This window comes from Leptodactylus fuscus, chromosome 3 (genome assembly GCF_031893055.1).
Source record: "Leptodactylus fuscus isolate aLepFus1 chromosome 3, aLepFus1.hap2, whole genome shotgun sequence".
Lineage (NCBI taxonomy): Eukaryota > Metazoa > Chordata > Amphibia > Anura > Leptodactylidae > Leptodactylus > Leptodactylus fuscus.
The window spans coordinates 231,352,657-231,369,327 of NC_134267.1; positions in this window are offsets into that span (position 1 = coordinate 231,352,657).

Sequence of the window (16,671 nt, forward strand, 5' to 3'; positions counted from 1 at the left end):
AATAACCCGTCTAATACATAACTGTTATTCCCAATAAATCAATAAAAGAAATCCCAACAACGTTAAACCCCCCACTCTAAGGGTATGTTCACACGGAGGAAAAGGTCATGGAACATTCCGCAACAGGAAAAGACAAAAGGATATATCCAGCACTCGGAATCCGGCCTAATAAAAATAAACTTAACTTTTATTAAGAATTGGTCATTCTTCCATTAAAAATTTTTGATCATACGAGGGGTAAGCTAATGTCCCTTGTATGATCATAATTTTTTAATGGAAGAATGACCATTTCTTAATAAAAGTTAAGTTTTATCTTTATTAGGCCGGATTCCGAGTGCTGGATATATCCTTTTGTCTGTTCCTGTTGCTGCATTTTGGCTTAGCCGAGAGAGCCATTATCCGTGCACCGATCTTTTGGAATCCTGCTACAACGCTGACGGCTCTGACACGTGAGTAGTGCACTTCTAAATTATTATCATTTTTTCTATATTAAGAGCTGTGACCTTCATATCTTTTTCACGGAACATTCCATTTGAACATTCCGCGACGAAATGCCGATGCAGCATCAGTTTTCTATCGCGGCAACCCATTCCTGTGTAGGCCCGAATAAATGGTCAAGCCATGGAATTCACGGCTGATTCTGCCGCAGATATAGGGCATGTCGCTTCTTTTTTACGCTACTAGCTAGCGTTCGGTCCAGTTTCTTCATATCTCCCATCACTACCTTGTTCAGAAAAGAAACTGCCACCCCCCAGACCCTTAAAGAGGACCTTTCACCGATTTGGGCGTAGGCAATTCTATATACTGCTGGAACACTGACAATGATCTGAATTCAGCGCACTGTCGGCTTTCCCAATCTGTGCCCCGGGTATAGAACTATCGGCCCTGGTACCGTAGCTCTTTACAGTCAGAAGGGCGTTCCTGACAGTCACTCAGGTACATCCTTCTCCACAGCAGTGCCTATTGCGCTGTACTGGGTGAGCTGGGAGGAACGCCCCCTCCCTCCTGATAATATTTGTCTATGGACAAGCACTGTCAGCTTTCCAGCAGTACAGAGTAACTGTTCAAGCATACATCAATATGATCAGCAAAGTGAGATTTTGCTGAATAGATTTCTGGCGAGAGGTTACCCTCTTTGAACGGGCAGCGGAACAAACAAGGCTAACCCCGAGAGAAACTGCCGCTATTATTATACCCTGGGGTCTTTTCAGACCCTGGAGTATAATAATCAGAGACTCAGGGGAGGTGAAGAAGCATAATAAACAGTGTAACTCACCTCTCCGGGATCCATTGTTACTCCTAGCACAGGCTTCAGGAATTTATGGCAATGTCCCAGACGTGACATCCCCACGTGACATCTGGGACATTACTGCTCAGATCTGTTTTCAGGGCATACTGTCTTGGGCTGGTTAAGAGAAAAAATAAGGAAAAAAATAAACTGGTAAAATTGCCTCCCCTTTGAAAGTGCTGCCTGAGGCGGCTGCGTGACCTCGCCTCAGAGGCGCGGCCCTGGTTGGGGGAAAGCTAGCGCTCACCTGTGTGGAGAGGGAACTTATGGGCTTTAATCCTTGGTGGCCAGCGCACATACAAGTCTATGACAGGGAGAGGCTGTTGCTTGTGTTTCCAGTTAATTTAGGGAACTAACAGCCCATTGGGGTTAGTGTTTACTGGGGAGAGTGCCTTCTATGCCTCCCTGTTGTTCTTAATGGCATATGCTATGGACATGCATTAATCCCCGCGATTATCAGGTTGGACAAATATATCTCCCAAAGATCTTTGTTTGGCATTACATTAGGCTTCTAATCTCTATAAATCCCCATTAGATTATTATTGTTTTGGTCCCTGTATGATTACTATACACTATGAGCAGCGGGACCGTTAGGGCTAGTTCACATGGGGGGCAATGAGGCAGATTTTGACAGCAGATTTCACCTCAAAACCTGCCTCCATACAATGGTGGTCTATGGAGACTGCTAGCTTTCATTTTTCCGCTAGCAGTTTTCCCTCCCCTCTATTCACTTTAGGGGAGGGGAAAACCGCCTGTCATTTTCTGAAAAAAACTGCTCCAGAAAAGAACGCCTCAAGGTAAAAAACAACGCTTCCTAATTAGGAAGCGTTTTTTTTCGGGACCAAAATAAGCCAGGTGGTTTTTACATGTGAACTAGCCCTTAGCATTGGGGATTTAACATTGCTGGGAGTTCTTTTATTTATTTATTGGGAATAAAAAAAAAATTCAGACGACTTATTGTTTTGTGATTATGGGGCCCAGTTTGTCCAATATTAGTTGATGGCGTCCCTTCATCCAGTGAATGATATATATCTTTATTCAGGTTACTGTTGAACTTAACTATACTGGGGTCTCTTCTCCTCAAAACCCTTAGCAATAACAGGATCCATTCCTATGGGCTAAATGTGTTACCTTTATATATTTACAGGTCAGGCAGCAATTGTCCATAGACTGAGGTCATCCCTAGGACATCGTGGAGAACCTTCTACTGGACATCAAAGAAGCAGGAATCCTATCACTGCGAGGACAGGGAGACGCGACAGAGCTCCTCCACAGCACAGAGGACTAGAAGAGAGCAGGGAAAGAAGCCGCTCTCCATTAAGACCCGCCCCTGCAGAGCCCTCCAGAATAATAGGAGAGAGTAGCAGTGATAGCAGCCGTCCAGCAAGTGGATCCACAGCTGACACCACTGAATTTCAACGGCCAAATCCGGTTCCACCCCCTGAGGATCCAGTTCCAAGCAGATCTCCTGTATACTCCTATCCTGCAACCCGTGCATTCAATAGATTCATTCAGCTGCTGGACATGGGTGGGATGACCCCAACGTCACCGGCAATGCCACAGGGGCAACCACTTGAACCACATGCACAATATCTACTTTGGCAGGAGAGACGGCGGCGTCCGCCCAGCAGGAGAACTCTGCAGATTCAGAACTTACCCACTAGAGAGGTAATATCTCAGGAGGAGGCACAGTCATGTGTAATCTGCATGACTGAATATGAGATTGGAGAGCGAGTCACAGAGCTTCCCTGTACTCATAACTTTCATCAGGGTTGCATCTCGACCTGGCTCCGCTCTCACTCTCAGTGCCCCCTGTGCCGTACCCACTGCTTCCAATGAAGCCCCATGAAGGGCTATGAACAGAGACATCCCAAAATAATGGAAGGTAAGCTATCTATATTTCATCTTTTCCCTCCGCCCTATCAGATGTATGTGACATGTAACATAGAAATAATAACATTTTATCTTTTTCTATCCAGAAAGAATATCCAAGCCTGGAAAAAGAACAGCCTGAACTACAATCCGTTACAGGACACGGCAGCTCCAGACCCGGATGGTGCCATATACTTTATTCCATGGCAAATTCTTCCTTTAAAAAAAAAAAAAAAAAATGTAAATAAAAAAAAAAAAAAAAAAAAAAGATTGTGTAAATTGTTTTTACTTTTTTTACTGTATATAATAATATTTTGTGATCTAGGAGCCTATAATGATAAGTAAGACAGAGGTAGCAGTTACACCAAATACACGACCGCACCAACAGATATACATGGGCCTAAGTACACAAGGAGGCTCAAGGCCCCTCTGTTATTCTCCAACTCTCTCAAAACATCTGGGAGGGGCCCTCAGAAAGGTTGACTGCCTGGACTCCCAGGGTGGACAAGTGTCCTCAGCCCAGCAGAATAACATAACATGAGCACTCTATGTACCAGTCATATCAGAAAAGCAATGTGACTGACACATTTAGCATTAATGTCACAAAAATGGGGAGTGATCTGCAAAAAGGGGGTGTTCTCCCAAAAGGGTTTGGGCCGCCGGACAATTTTTACAAAACGCTTTGTGCACCAGGTCTCCCAGAGGCCAATATGTCAAATTTAGCAAGTGTTTGTATATGTAGACACAAGTATAATAAATGGCACATGGTAGGTGGGGCCCTGTTTCAGATTTTGAAACTGGTCCCAAAAACTGCCTGTATGATGGTGAAGAGGGGACTAGAACACATTCACATTCAGACACTACAGACCTACACAATTCTGGACTCCTAAAAATCTGTTACAATCGTTCACCCCCTTCTGCTGCTCATACAGATGCTCCAGCATGTTTAAGGGGGAGTTTCATCAAATTGGAAGATGGCAGATAAGCCAGTCCAAGAGCAGATTATTTGTCACTGCTAGAGATGAGCAAACAGTTAAAGTATTCGATGTTCGTTATTTGTTACGAATAGCATCTCAATATTTGACTATTCGAAGGAATATCGAACCCCATTATAGTCTATGGGAGAAAATGCTTCGTTACAGGGGATCCCACCATTCGATGCCAACATGTCTGCAATGCAACTGGGACAGCAGGGGAAGCATGTCTGGGGACATCTAACACACCAAAGTCCCTCTATTACCCCACTATCACAGCCTAACAACTACACACTTTGCACATTCAAAAAAACCTCTACCAAAGTGGGAAAATATCTGGAAACCTTCTTTACTCCCCATATGGATGGACACAAACCCAAATTTAAGCTAAATAAACATTAACAAGCACCCCTTTAAATCACGTTGCCCATTACAATCACAGATGGAATAGGCAATGGGAAATCCAACAGTACCCACCCTCAACTGTCATTGTGGATGTGTGTGTGAGATGTGGTAAGACCTTTCAAAATTCACTTTTCTAGCCCTTAACATGAGCCCTTCCAAATTAGGTTACAGGTAGGGTTGAGTGATCATGTTCGGAAAGATCTGATTCCGATCAGCGATCGAGAAAATTTCACGATCGCCATCGGAAGTCCGAACACGATCTATTTATGTGGGATCGAGATCGGTGATCTTTTCCCACAATGCTTTGCTTAGCCTTCACACTGAGTATATGCTGTATACTCAGTGTGAAGGCTCCGCTACAGTTCTATAGGAATGAATGGAAGCAGCCGGCACACAGCTTTAACCCCCTGCACGCCGGCTGCCTCCATTCATTCGAATGGGAGGCTAAACTAAACATTCCTAGCAGCTACTTACCTCTAGAGATGGCTGCTCCGGTGCCCTCCTTCTTCTTGCCTCGCTGCCCCGCCTCCCAGGTTAGTGTTTAAAGCGCTAGGTAGGCGGGGCTTGCGGCTTAGGAGAGTGTGGGCGGGTACAAGGCGGGGAGACGTGACGTCTCCCCTCCCAGTACCCGCCCACACTCTCCTAACCCACCCACACTCTCCTAACCTGGCAGGGAGGGGGCAGCGAACGGAGAAGAGCAGCGTGGAGCGGCAGCGAGGCAAGGAACAAGGAAGGCACCAGACCAGCCATCTCTGGAGGTAAGTGGACACCAGGGGGGAGTAAGTTCACCATCATCATCCTGCTGAGATGGAGCCACTAAACGAACCCTTGCCTTCAAAGGCATGTCTTGGAGCTGCGACTGAGCCAAATCTAAACACAGAGTCCTTTGGAACTGAACAAAATTCAAGGCTGACAGACCCAACTCCACATGCTGCAGCACAAGCAACCGGCAGTCAGACTAAGATGGTCTCTTCATCGAGCAAAACACAAGATTCTTTGGCAGCCTGCTTTGTCTCCCCGCCCAATATTCCTGGCAGGAGTGCTGAAACACCACTCTCCTCCTCCTCCGCCGTTGAATCGACCTCAGCTACTGTCGTGGGGAGACGTCAGCAGGCCGCGCTGAAGATCATCAGCTTGGGGGACAGACAGCACACTGCCTCCAAGGTCAGGGATGCCATCCTAGCTGAGATGGAAATGTGTTTTTCACTGCTGCACCTGGGGCCAGGCATGTTTGTCATGTGTGATAACGGCAGGAACCTGGTAGCGGCTCTTGAGCTTGCCAGCCTCCAACACGTTCCATGCCTGGCCCATGTCTAACTTAGTGGTGCAACATTTTTTGAAAACATACCCAAATGTACACGAGCTACTGGTGAAACTTTGTGCGCCCACTTTTGCAAGTGTACAGGAGCCGCTGCTAGCCTCCGAAGCCTCCAGCAACGCATCCATCTGCCAGAATAGAGTGTGTGAGCAGCAGAGACCTTTGATGGAGTACCATGTCCAAAACCCAAAGGTTCCTCAGAGTCAGCTCCCCCAGTTTCTGCACCATGAGTTTCCATGGGTGGCAGACTTATGTGAAATCCTTTCCCATCCTTTCCACTGGACACAAAACATTAGCATGCGCTCATCACAACTCCGGATATGGCAGCTGTGTTAAGCAGGTTGTAGGGTACAACGCAGACCAGGCCCGAGCTGTGGTTATGTGCGGTTTGCAGTAAGGGGACATTGAGCAATTGTAAGAGGAGTTGGTGGACAACGAGGCCACCGACCCGACATGGACAGGGGTGATGTCTAGCGGGTAAAGCAGTGTAGATGTCGAGGCAAGCTAATCAACAAAAAAAGTGGCTAGAAGAGGCATAGACTGGGGTGATGTCTAGGGGCGAAAGCAGTGTAGATGTGGAGGCAAGCTAATCAACAAAAAAGGTGGCTAGAAGCAGAGGCATAGACTGGGGTGATGTCTAGGGGCGAAAGCAGTGTAGATGTGGAGGCTAGCTAATCAACAAAACAGGTGGCTAGAAGCAGAGGCATAGACTGGGGTGATGTGTAGGGGTGAAAGCAGTGTAGATGTAGAGGCAAGCTAAGCAGCAAAAACGGTGGCTACAGGCAAAGGCATACAAAACTCTTCCCTGTTGCAAGACTTATTCCTAGGTCTGGGACGCGTTAATGGCCCCCCTGCTTGTATTTTTGACTATCCCTTGTCTTTTGATTTGGTACCTTTATTATATCTCCTGGCTCGACCTCTTGCTCGTCTGACCTCGCCTTCTCTTCTGTGTCTTGCTGGGACTTGTGGTCCTCCCTGGTTCCATGCTGTTTAGTCTTTGGTTTTGCATTGCATTTACACTGTGCTTTCTGTTTAGGTGTGACCCCGTGACTCCAGTCCCTAGCACTTTCAGGGCCTCCTCTTCCCTTATCCTAGCCACCGGGATAGAAGCGTAGGAGTCGTGGTAGGCGCACTTCAATTAGGAAGTGCATTGGTCTGCCTCATCTCAGATACTACAGCATAGTCATAGCCGCAGGGCCTACGACCCCTTTTTGTCATTAGCTGCACAGTGTTGCTTTCCAGCTGTGTCCCTTTGCACTGCCTGACCCTGACTCCAATCCTTACAGTGACATTAATATTTAGTAGCTCCTCCTTTTGCCTCTAGTCGCTTCCTGCAGCTTTTAATCAGTTCCTGGATCCTGGATGAAGGTATTTTGGACCATTCCTCTTTACAAAAAAATTCAAGTTTAGTTAAGTTTGATGGTGGCCGAGCATGGACAGCCCGCTTCAAATCATCCCACAGATGTTCAATGATATTCAGGTCTGGGGACTGGGATGGCCATTCCAGAACATTGTAATTGTTCCTCTGCATGAATGCCTGAGTCGATTTGGAGCGGTGTTTTGGATCATTGTCTTGCTGAAATATCCATCCCCGGCGTAACTTCAACTTCATCACTGATTCTTGAACATTATTCTCAAGAATCTGCTGATACTGAGTGGAATCCGTGCGACTCTCAACTTTAACAAGATTCCCGGTGCCGGCATTGGCCACACAGCCCCAAAGCATGATGGAACCTCCACCAAATTCTACAGTGGGTAGCAAGTGTTTTTCTTGGAATGCTGTTTTTTTGGACGCCATGCATAATGCCTTTTTGTATGACCAAACAACTCAATCTTTGTTTCATAAGTCCACAGGACCTTCTTCCAAAATGAAGCTGGCTTGTCCAAATGTGTTTTTGCATACCTCAGATGACTCTGTTTGTGGCGTGCTTGCAGAAACGGCTTCTCTCTCATTACTCTCCCATACAGCTTCTCCTTGTGCAAAGTGTGCTGTATTGTTGACTGATGCACAGTGACACCATCTGCAGCAAGATGATGCTGCAGCTCTTTGGAGGTGATCTGTGGATTGTCCTTGACTCTTCTCACCATTCTTCTTCTCTGCCTTTCTGATATTTTTCTTGGCCTGCCACTTCTGGGCTTAACAAGAGCTGTCCCTGTGGTCTTCCATTTCCTTACTATGTTCTTCATAGTGGAAACTGACAGGTTAAATCTCTGAGACAACTTTTTGTATCCTTCCCCTGAACAGCTATGTTGAACAATCTTTGATTTCAGATCATTTGAGAGCGGGCTGTCCATGCTCGGTGACCATCAAACTTAACTGAACTTGAATTGTTTTGTAAAGAGGAATGGTCCAAAATCCCTTCATCCAGGATCCAGGAACTGATTAAAAGCTACAGGAAGCGACTAGAGACTGTTATCTTTGCAAAATGAGGATCTACTAAATATTAATGGCACTTTTCTGTTGAGGTGCCCATACTTTTGCACCAGTCAAATTTTGGTTTAATGCATATTGCACATTTTCTGTTAGTAAAATAAACCTCATTTCAATCCAGAAATATTACTGTGTCCATCAGTTATTAGATATATCAAACTGAAATGGCTGTTGCAAACACTAAAATATTTAGAACTAAAATGATTAAGATTAATAGGGGTGCCCAAACTTTTTCATAGGACTGTATTTTCTCATCTGTTTTTCTGTACTACACATCTCTTGTCAACTTCCTTTGGGATCTCAGAGGTGGTGGCCTCAGTGCCGAGAAACACATCTGAGTCCCCTTAGCAATATGCATTAAGAGAACCGTGAAGCAACCAAGTGTAGTCAGCTAGCATAGCATCCAGCATGGCTAAATGCAGAGAAAGACGTTGTACCACTTCCAGTGATGGTAACTTCAGTGCTGCAGTTGGCAATGGACGGTGTAACGGGATTAGCTGAGGGATCGCTGTCTTGACCACTTTTTGGCACAAAATGAAAGTCCAATCAAGCCAAGTATGGTGCAAGGATATGATGCAAGGACACCTACACATCTGTCTCTGACACATTGGGGAGTTCACGCTGATCCGCCCTTTTGGCCTGCACCATCATGCGCTTCTTCCCAGCCATTCCCCATCTCCCAGGCGTTTCATTGCAGGCAGAAGTACAATGCAAGCCACCCACATGCCCAAGCCTTTAATGGCATCATCGAAAAACTGCTGGCCCTGGAGATGTTCGCGTTTATGCTTCTGGATACCCAGGCCTTCCGTCACCAGATGGCAGCTGGGGCACCTCCCTATGCTGGGCCTAGCCGTTACTACTTCTCTTTGTTTGCTGTCCCTGCCTGCGCCTGCACGTGTCCCATAACATCAATCGGGCCCAGAGCTCCGCGCTTTGCTGCAAGGTCCACTTGACCACCGATGCATGGACTTATATGTATATCGAATACTTACGGCGAACGGCGTTTGCTCATCTCTAATCTTCAGGAAAAGTTTTGAAGCTTACCAACAGTGACTATTTGCATGAAAGAACTCATAACGTTCATAGATAACTGATTACAGCATAAACAGATTCAACAGTCGCTTAAAACATTTAGAATAATCGATCCGCCATTGCAAACTCACCTTGATTCAGCATCGCAGGAAATTACAGAAGTTGGTGTACGGTTCTTTTGCAAAGTTCTAAAGAGTTTTCAAATAATGAAGCCAAATTAGCAAATTTTGTAGAATTCCGTAAACGAAACATGCAATGGCGATCACTCAAAAGCTTACAACAGTTCTGTTAACTTGTGTAACTGCAGTTTCCGGCTACAATATTGTGTTCCATGCAGACACATGCTTTTAATGAGAGAAACCAAATCAATCCCTTTGTATGATAGGAACTGCTTCCACAAAAAATACTGGGAAAATTTGCAAACTGAGCCTAGTTTTGAAGACACAGAATTTGATTTATATTGTGCTGTGGAAGAACAAGAGACTATTGACGAAGAACCACTCAGTAGTACTGCTAAGTACAATCTGGCGTTCCAATCCCTAACTCAGTTGGCGGATATTTTATCTAATCACGGAACTTCAACCTTTCTAAACTACTTGGAAGAAATCAAGGTTATCCAAAACAATGCCAGACGAGGTTCTTCGTTATTACAACCCAGCTTGTCATATAACCAGTCTGTACATCAAGATGTTGCAGGTGCTGAGACTTCAAATGTTTCGGATATAGTTGATGGAAATACACCACCTTCTACAAGCTGCAAATCTTCATCTGCGCGTCCGCAGGTAGTTGTGCCTTTTCAGGCTGAAGGTATCCACAAAGAGGAGAAAAAGGGAAACAACCAAAACACTAAAAAATTGCAAGGAAATAGAGAAATGTCTGATTTGCCACTTTGATTTGGGGAAAAAGTCTAAAAAATTGACAACTTGTTTTTCTTGTTGTTCCACACTACATGAAGATTGTTATAGAGTGGATGGATGTCCGCAGTGCCAGGAAGATTAGCCATTGTAACATAAATGTCTTAATAAAGTGAAAATTTACTGGGATAAATATGATACATCTGCAGTTCATTTAACCCCTTCCCGACATGCGCCGTAATAGTACGGCGCATGTCGGGTCTGTAACTATGGCGACCGCCCGGGAGCTGGGCGGCCGCCATAGCCGCCGGTTGTCTACTGCTTTAAGCAGTAGACAACCGGCTCTCATGCCTCCGATCGGTCCCCGGACCGATCGGAGGCATTAACCCCTCCGGCACCGCGGTCAAAGGCCTGGATTGCCGGCTCCTGGAGCATGCTCCCGGGCTGACGTCCCGATGCCATGACAGCCGGGAGCCTTATACAAGGCTTCCAGGCTTGTCTGCAAATCCTCTCTTTTGCAGGCTGGTCTATGCAGCCTACAAAAGAGATGATGCTTTTTTGCAATGCATTGCAATGCATTAGCATTGTAATGCATTGCATTAGTGATCAGACCCCCTGGGGTTCAACACCCCTAGGGGGTCTAATAAATGCAAAAAAAAAAAAAAAGTAAAAAAAAGTAAAAAAAATATAGAAAAATATAAAAAGAATTAAAAGTTCAAATCACCCCCCTTTGCCTAGAACACATATAAAAGTAGTTAAAAACTGTGAAACATATACATGTTAGGTATCCCCGCGTCCGAAATCGCCCGCTCTACAAATCTATAAAAATATTTTTCCTGTTTGGTAAACACCGTAGCGGGAAAAATAGTCGAAAGTGCCAAACCGCCATTTTTTTCACTGTTTTGATTCTGATAAAAATTTTAATAAAAAGTGATCAAAGCAAGAACATTTCCCAAAAATGGTAAAATTAAAAATTACACCTGGCCCCACAAAAAAATACGCCCTATGCATCCCCGTACACTTACGTATAAAAAAGTTACGGCCGTCGGAATATGGCGACTTTTAGAAAAAAAATTTTTTAACACAGTTTTGGAATTTTTTTTAGGGGTCAAAATGTAAATAAAACCATATAAAATTGGTATCCCTGGAACTGTACCGAAACACAGAATATAGGGGACATGTCATTTTGGCTGCACAGTGAACGCCGTAAAACCAAAGCCCGTAAGAAAGTCGCAGAAATGCATTTTTTCTTCAAATCCACCCCATTCTGAATTTTTTTCCTGCTTCCCAGTACATTATATAGAATAATTAATGGTAGCATCATGGAGAAAAATTTGTCCCGCAAAAATTAAGACCTCATATGGCTCTGGGAGCGGAGAAATAAAAAAGTTATGGGGTTTAGAAGGAGGGGAGTCAAAAACGAAAAACGAAAATCAAAAAATGCCATCGGCGGGAAGGGGTTAAGTTTATAGGCACGGTACACGGATGGTACCTAAAAATAGCCAGGAGTTCATAGGTACGGTACCTAGAAATAGCCACATCCAGATTTTAATTCAAATTATTATTATTATTTTTTTTTTTTTTTCACACACACAGTCACATGACCTTACTTCTGTGATGTCATAAAACTAGGATCTGCTTACCAGTTGTAAGCCGTGTACCGAGGTGGGCTCCCCAGGATACAGCGAAGTCACGAACAAAGGAAGTGAGTCCAATTCAATTTAACCAAGATAAGACTTTACTTAGTTTAGATAACCTCTGTTGTCCAAAAGAACACTCCCAGGTATTACATTTACACAGCCTAGAGGCCGGGACCCTGGTGTTATACAGCACGGTGCCCACTAGTGTGGCCTTCAATATACTCCAAGCTTTTACCTACCTGCAGGCTGCGCCTATGCAGCACAGGAACAATTCAGTGTGTGTGACACAGGCATCCGGCGGTGTAACACCAGGGTTTACAATCTTATCACAATACTACTAAATTCCCCCCAAACCAAGTACAACTAAGCAAGTATAATAGTTGGTTAGCTTGCAAGCCAAACAGTGTAAAGTTAAACTAAATGTTGCTCCCAGACTTCCTTACAAGTCCCTCTCTGGGAGATATAACTCTGTAGAAATCCTCTGTGACTTAGTCCTTTTACCAGACAGGTAGATAGTTCACCAGTATTGCAGCCTGGGGTGATGATTATACCTAACTAACTAACTACAGGCTTTTTACTCAGTCCCAGCAATATGGTGCAAAACTTGCAGTGTGGTGCGTGCACGCTTACTTCTGTTGGGTACCTTTTAGTCTCTGTTAGCATCAGGGTGAAGAGGAGCTCCTCGGACAGCATGCGGTCTCACTGGCAGTCTCACTTCTCAGCCAAGTCTCTGACAGTAATCTTCTCCTTAGGATGGTGTCTGGACAGACTCTGAAAGTCTCAAATCCTCAGCTATTCTTGCTGTGGCTTCTCCCTCCAAGGACCCTCTCTGCACAGAGATGTCTCCACAGCTCTCTCTTCTCCTCTAGAGTCCAGCACACTCTGACTCAAAATGGCTCCTAGAACCTTCCTCCAACGATCAGGGTCTCCACATCAATCTTCCAGGGGCATGCAGCCTTTTTCCTTTTACCTGTTATCTTGCAACAGCGACCTCTTGTGGTCAAACAACAAAATGTCAGGTTATGAAAACACCAACTCAATTACACATTGCACATTCACTACACAGGGGCTGTTTCACCCTCTTACATGCCACCCCACTAGAGGTTGACGTCCCTGGCAACCTTTCCCATATAAACTCATCTTGCGCATAGCGCTGTGGGGGTACCCCAGCATTGGACCTGGCTGTCCTACGCAGAGTCACAGAATCAGGGGCACCCGGCACACCCAATGATGGCTGTTCTGCAGGTTGTACAACTCCCTCCCTGGGCGGCAAACTAGACTCGACTTGGTTCCCTGGATCGGCTGGGGCAGGGACAACCCACCACTCATCGTCTAAGGGGGTTTCCCTGGTAGCAATGCTAGGAGCCTGTACCACCTCGTCGGCCACCGAGTGTTCAAAATTGCAGCGTCTTAACATGTTACGGTGAAGGTTCCTTGAGGGTCCTCCAGTCCCTACTGGCTGTACCTCATACACTGGAATATCAGGGTCTACCTTTCGCTTCACAACATATGGTACCGCCTCCCACCGCCCATCCAATTTTCCCATTGGCCTCTTGGCCCTGACAATCACACGATCACCTGGGGCGTATTCATCCCTCTGCACCGGCCCTGGGTTGGGGTGTACTATTTGTCTCATGCGTTCGCCCACAACCTTATGTACTGCTCTCAGTCGGCGACGGTGTTCTTGCGCCCATGCAGTAGTGCTCCTTGGAGGAGGTTGCATTGGATCTGGCATGTGGAGATCCTCAATCTCTTGACCTGCCCTCCCAAACATCAACATGTGTGGAGAGTAACCAGTGGTGTTGTGTACTCTATTGTTATAGGCCCACATCAGTTCAGGTAGATACTCTGGCCACCGAGCTTTTTGACTATCCTCTAGCGTCCGCAACATCTGTATCAAGGTGCGGTTGAACCGCTCGCATGCCCCGTTCCCCTGTGGATGATATGGGGTCGTGCGAGAACGTTCGATCCCATAGAGTTGATACAATTCACTCATCAAAGCCCCCTGAAAGCACGCCCCCTGATCTGAATGGATTTTCTGTGGACACCCAAACACTTGTATAAAGTGTTTGCAGACCGCTTCAGCAGCGGATTCAGCCGTCTGATCTCTGGTGGGTACAGCTACTGCATACTTTGTAAAATGGTCCGTCATAACCAAACAGTAAGAATGTCCTGAGGTAGAGTACCCAATCTGTACATAATCAATCATTAGAATTTGCAGGGGGGCAGATGTTTGAATAGTTTGTACAGGGGCACGTTGTTCGGGACTTTTACTCAGCCCACAGGACCGACATTGAAGACATGCCTTGGTCACCATCTTTCCCAAATCTGGACAATACACAAATCGTTGGAGCCATTGGTACGTTTTGGCACTCCCAAAATGGGCCCCACTCTCATGGGCTTCCTGAGCGGCTACTGGTCCCAATGACATCGGGATGACAATCTGTTGCCGGTGCTGCAGCTCTGACTGTATGTATATGGTCCGACATAGGAGTCCTTGGATGACAACCAGCTTATCCCACTGTCTCAGTAACTTCTGACCCTCTTGGGTTAAGCTAGCCCGCTCATTCGGCCGTGGCCAGATCTTAGTCCGGATCCACTCTTTCACTTTACATAGGTCCGGACAGCTATTTTGAACCCTTTCCCAATCTTCCAATGTCTTCCCCAGCACCATCGGCATCCCTGAAGCCACCCCACTTGAATGGGTTATGTTCTGGAATGGCGGTATTCTGCCGAGGTGTGGGATTTCACTGTCTTCTAGCCCTTCCTCTCCACTCTTGGTTGGCAACCCCACAGGGACTCGGGAGAGGGCATCAGCGTTGCCATTCTCTCTCCCTGATCGGAACTGGATACGGTATTGATACTTGGAAAGGCGGGACATCCACCTCTGCTCAAGGGCACCTAACTTAGCGTTCTCTAAGTGTGCTAAAGGGTTATTGTCCGTCATCACAATCACTTCTGCACCTGTCAGATACTCTGTGAATCTTTCAGTCATGGCCCATACAAGTGCCAAAAGCTCCAACTTAAAGGAGCTGTAGTTGTCGGGGTTACGCTCTGACTCCCTTAAGGACCGGCTGCCATAGGCAATCACCCTCTCACGTCCATCTTGAACTTGAGATAGCACAGCTCCCAGACCATGTAGACTTCCATCGGTGTACAACAGGAATGGCTTATCAAACTGTGCATAGGCCAGGATCGGGGTACTGGTCAGAGCTTTCTTTAACCCCTCAAAGGCTTCTTGCTGTCGTGGCCCCCACTCAATGGGGCGATTCTTGGGTCCACCAGCAGTGCCTCTCAGTAGTTCATTTAGGGGGCCAGCCCGATGAGAGAACTTGGGTATGAATCTCCTGTAATAACCGGCCAACCCTAGAAAGGCTTGTACTTCACGCAGGGTTCTTGGTTGGGGCCACTTCTGGACGGCCTCCACCTTGCTGGGCGCAGGTTGTACCCCTTCCGGAGTGACTACATGTCCCAAGTACTCTATTCGCTGCTGGAATAGTTGACACTTCTTGGGCTTGATTTTTAGCCCATGATCACGCAATCGCCCTAGGACCTGCCGCAGCTTTTCGAGATGATCTTCAAATGAGGACCCAAACACTACAACGTCATCCAAATATATCAATACCGACTCAAAGTTTAGGTCACCCAAACAGAGCTCCATCAACCGCTGAAATGTCCCTGGGGCATTGGACAGACCGAAAGGCATTCTGTTAAACTCATAGAGTCCCATGGGTAAGATAAACGCTGTCTTGGCCTTGTCCTTCTCGGCCACTGGCACTTGCCAATATCCACTGGCCAAGTCAAGCGTTGAGAAATACTTGGCATGACCGAGGGAGGATAGTGACTCCTCAATCCGTGGAAGGGGGTATGCATCACGGACGGTCTTAGCATTTAGTTTCCGGTAATCTACGCAGAAACGGAGACTTCCGTCTTTCTTCCTCACCAAGACCACCGGAGCAGCCCATGGGCTCTTACTCTCCTGGATCACTTGATTCTCCAGCATGCTAGCCACCATTTCTTTCACCTCCTGATACATCTTGGGGGGAATCTGCCTATACCGCTCCCGAATAGGCGCAGCGTCGCCAGTGGGGATTTCGTGTTCAATGGCGGTAGCACACCCGAAGTCTTCATCGTGTCTTGAAAACGCCTCCTGGAATTCCCACAGAGTGTCCTCCAGAAGCTTCTGTTGTCCCGGGGTCAGAGACCGGCGATCTACTCCCATCAGAGACATGATCACTTGGCCATTCCACTCTGCCGTTGGAGGCTGCCTTTGCTGGACCTTCACAGCATAGGTCCAAGACGACCTCCCATCAGGCTGCAACGTGAAGCTCTTCCGGCGAAGGATGTCACCCCCGGGCACGTGAACTTCAGCCAGCAGGGTATTCCCAGGCACGAACAACTCACTGTCCAGAACGTTGAGACAGCGTATAGGCACACACCCATCCTTCACAGTGGCAAGTGCTCGGGCTACCAGAGGGCGGGTCTGCGTTTCTCCCTGCAGGGCAGGCTCTATCAAGACCTCTAGTCCATTTAATGGTTGTCCAGCCCCCACCGGAAGCATCACAATATTTTCCTGTCGCGGTGGAATCTTCATTGGGGCACTCAGCGGCACCTTCACGTATCCAATGGAGCGCCCTGCCATGGTGCTCTTCTGCAAACTACAGCTCCTCACCATCTGCTGTAGGACCTTCTGAGTCGGCCGGTGTGTGGTGGCCCGCTGCCAGTATTTAGGTCCTTCCTTTGCATAAAGGTGATGATCTAGGTCTCTCAGCACGTTCATGCCCAGCGTCACATCGAGTCCTCTCCTGGACGGATGGTCTATCAGTACGATCCCCTTTTTGCCAATGTCTTGCCCAA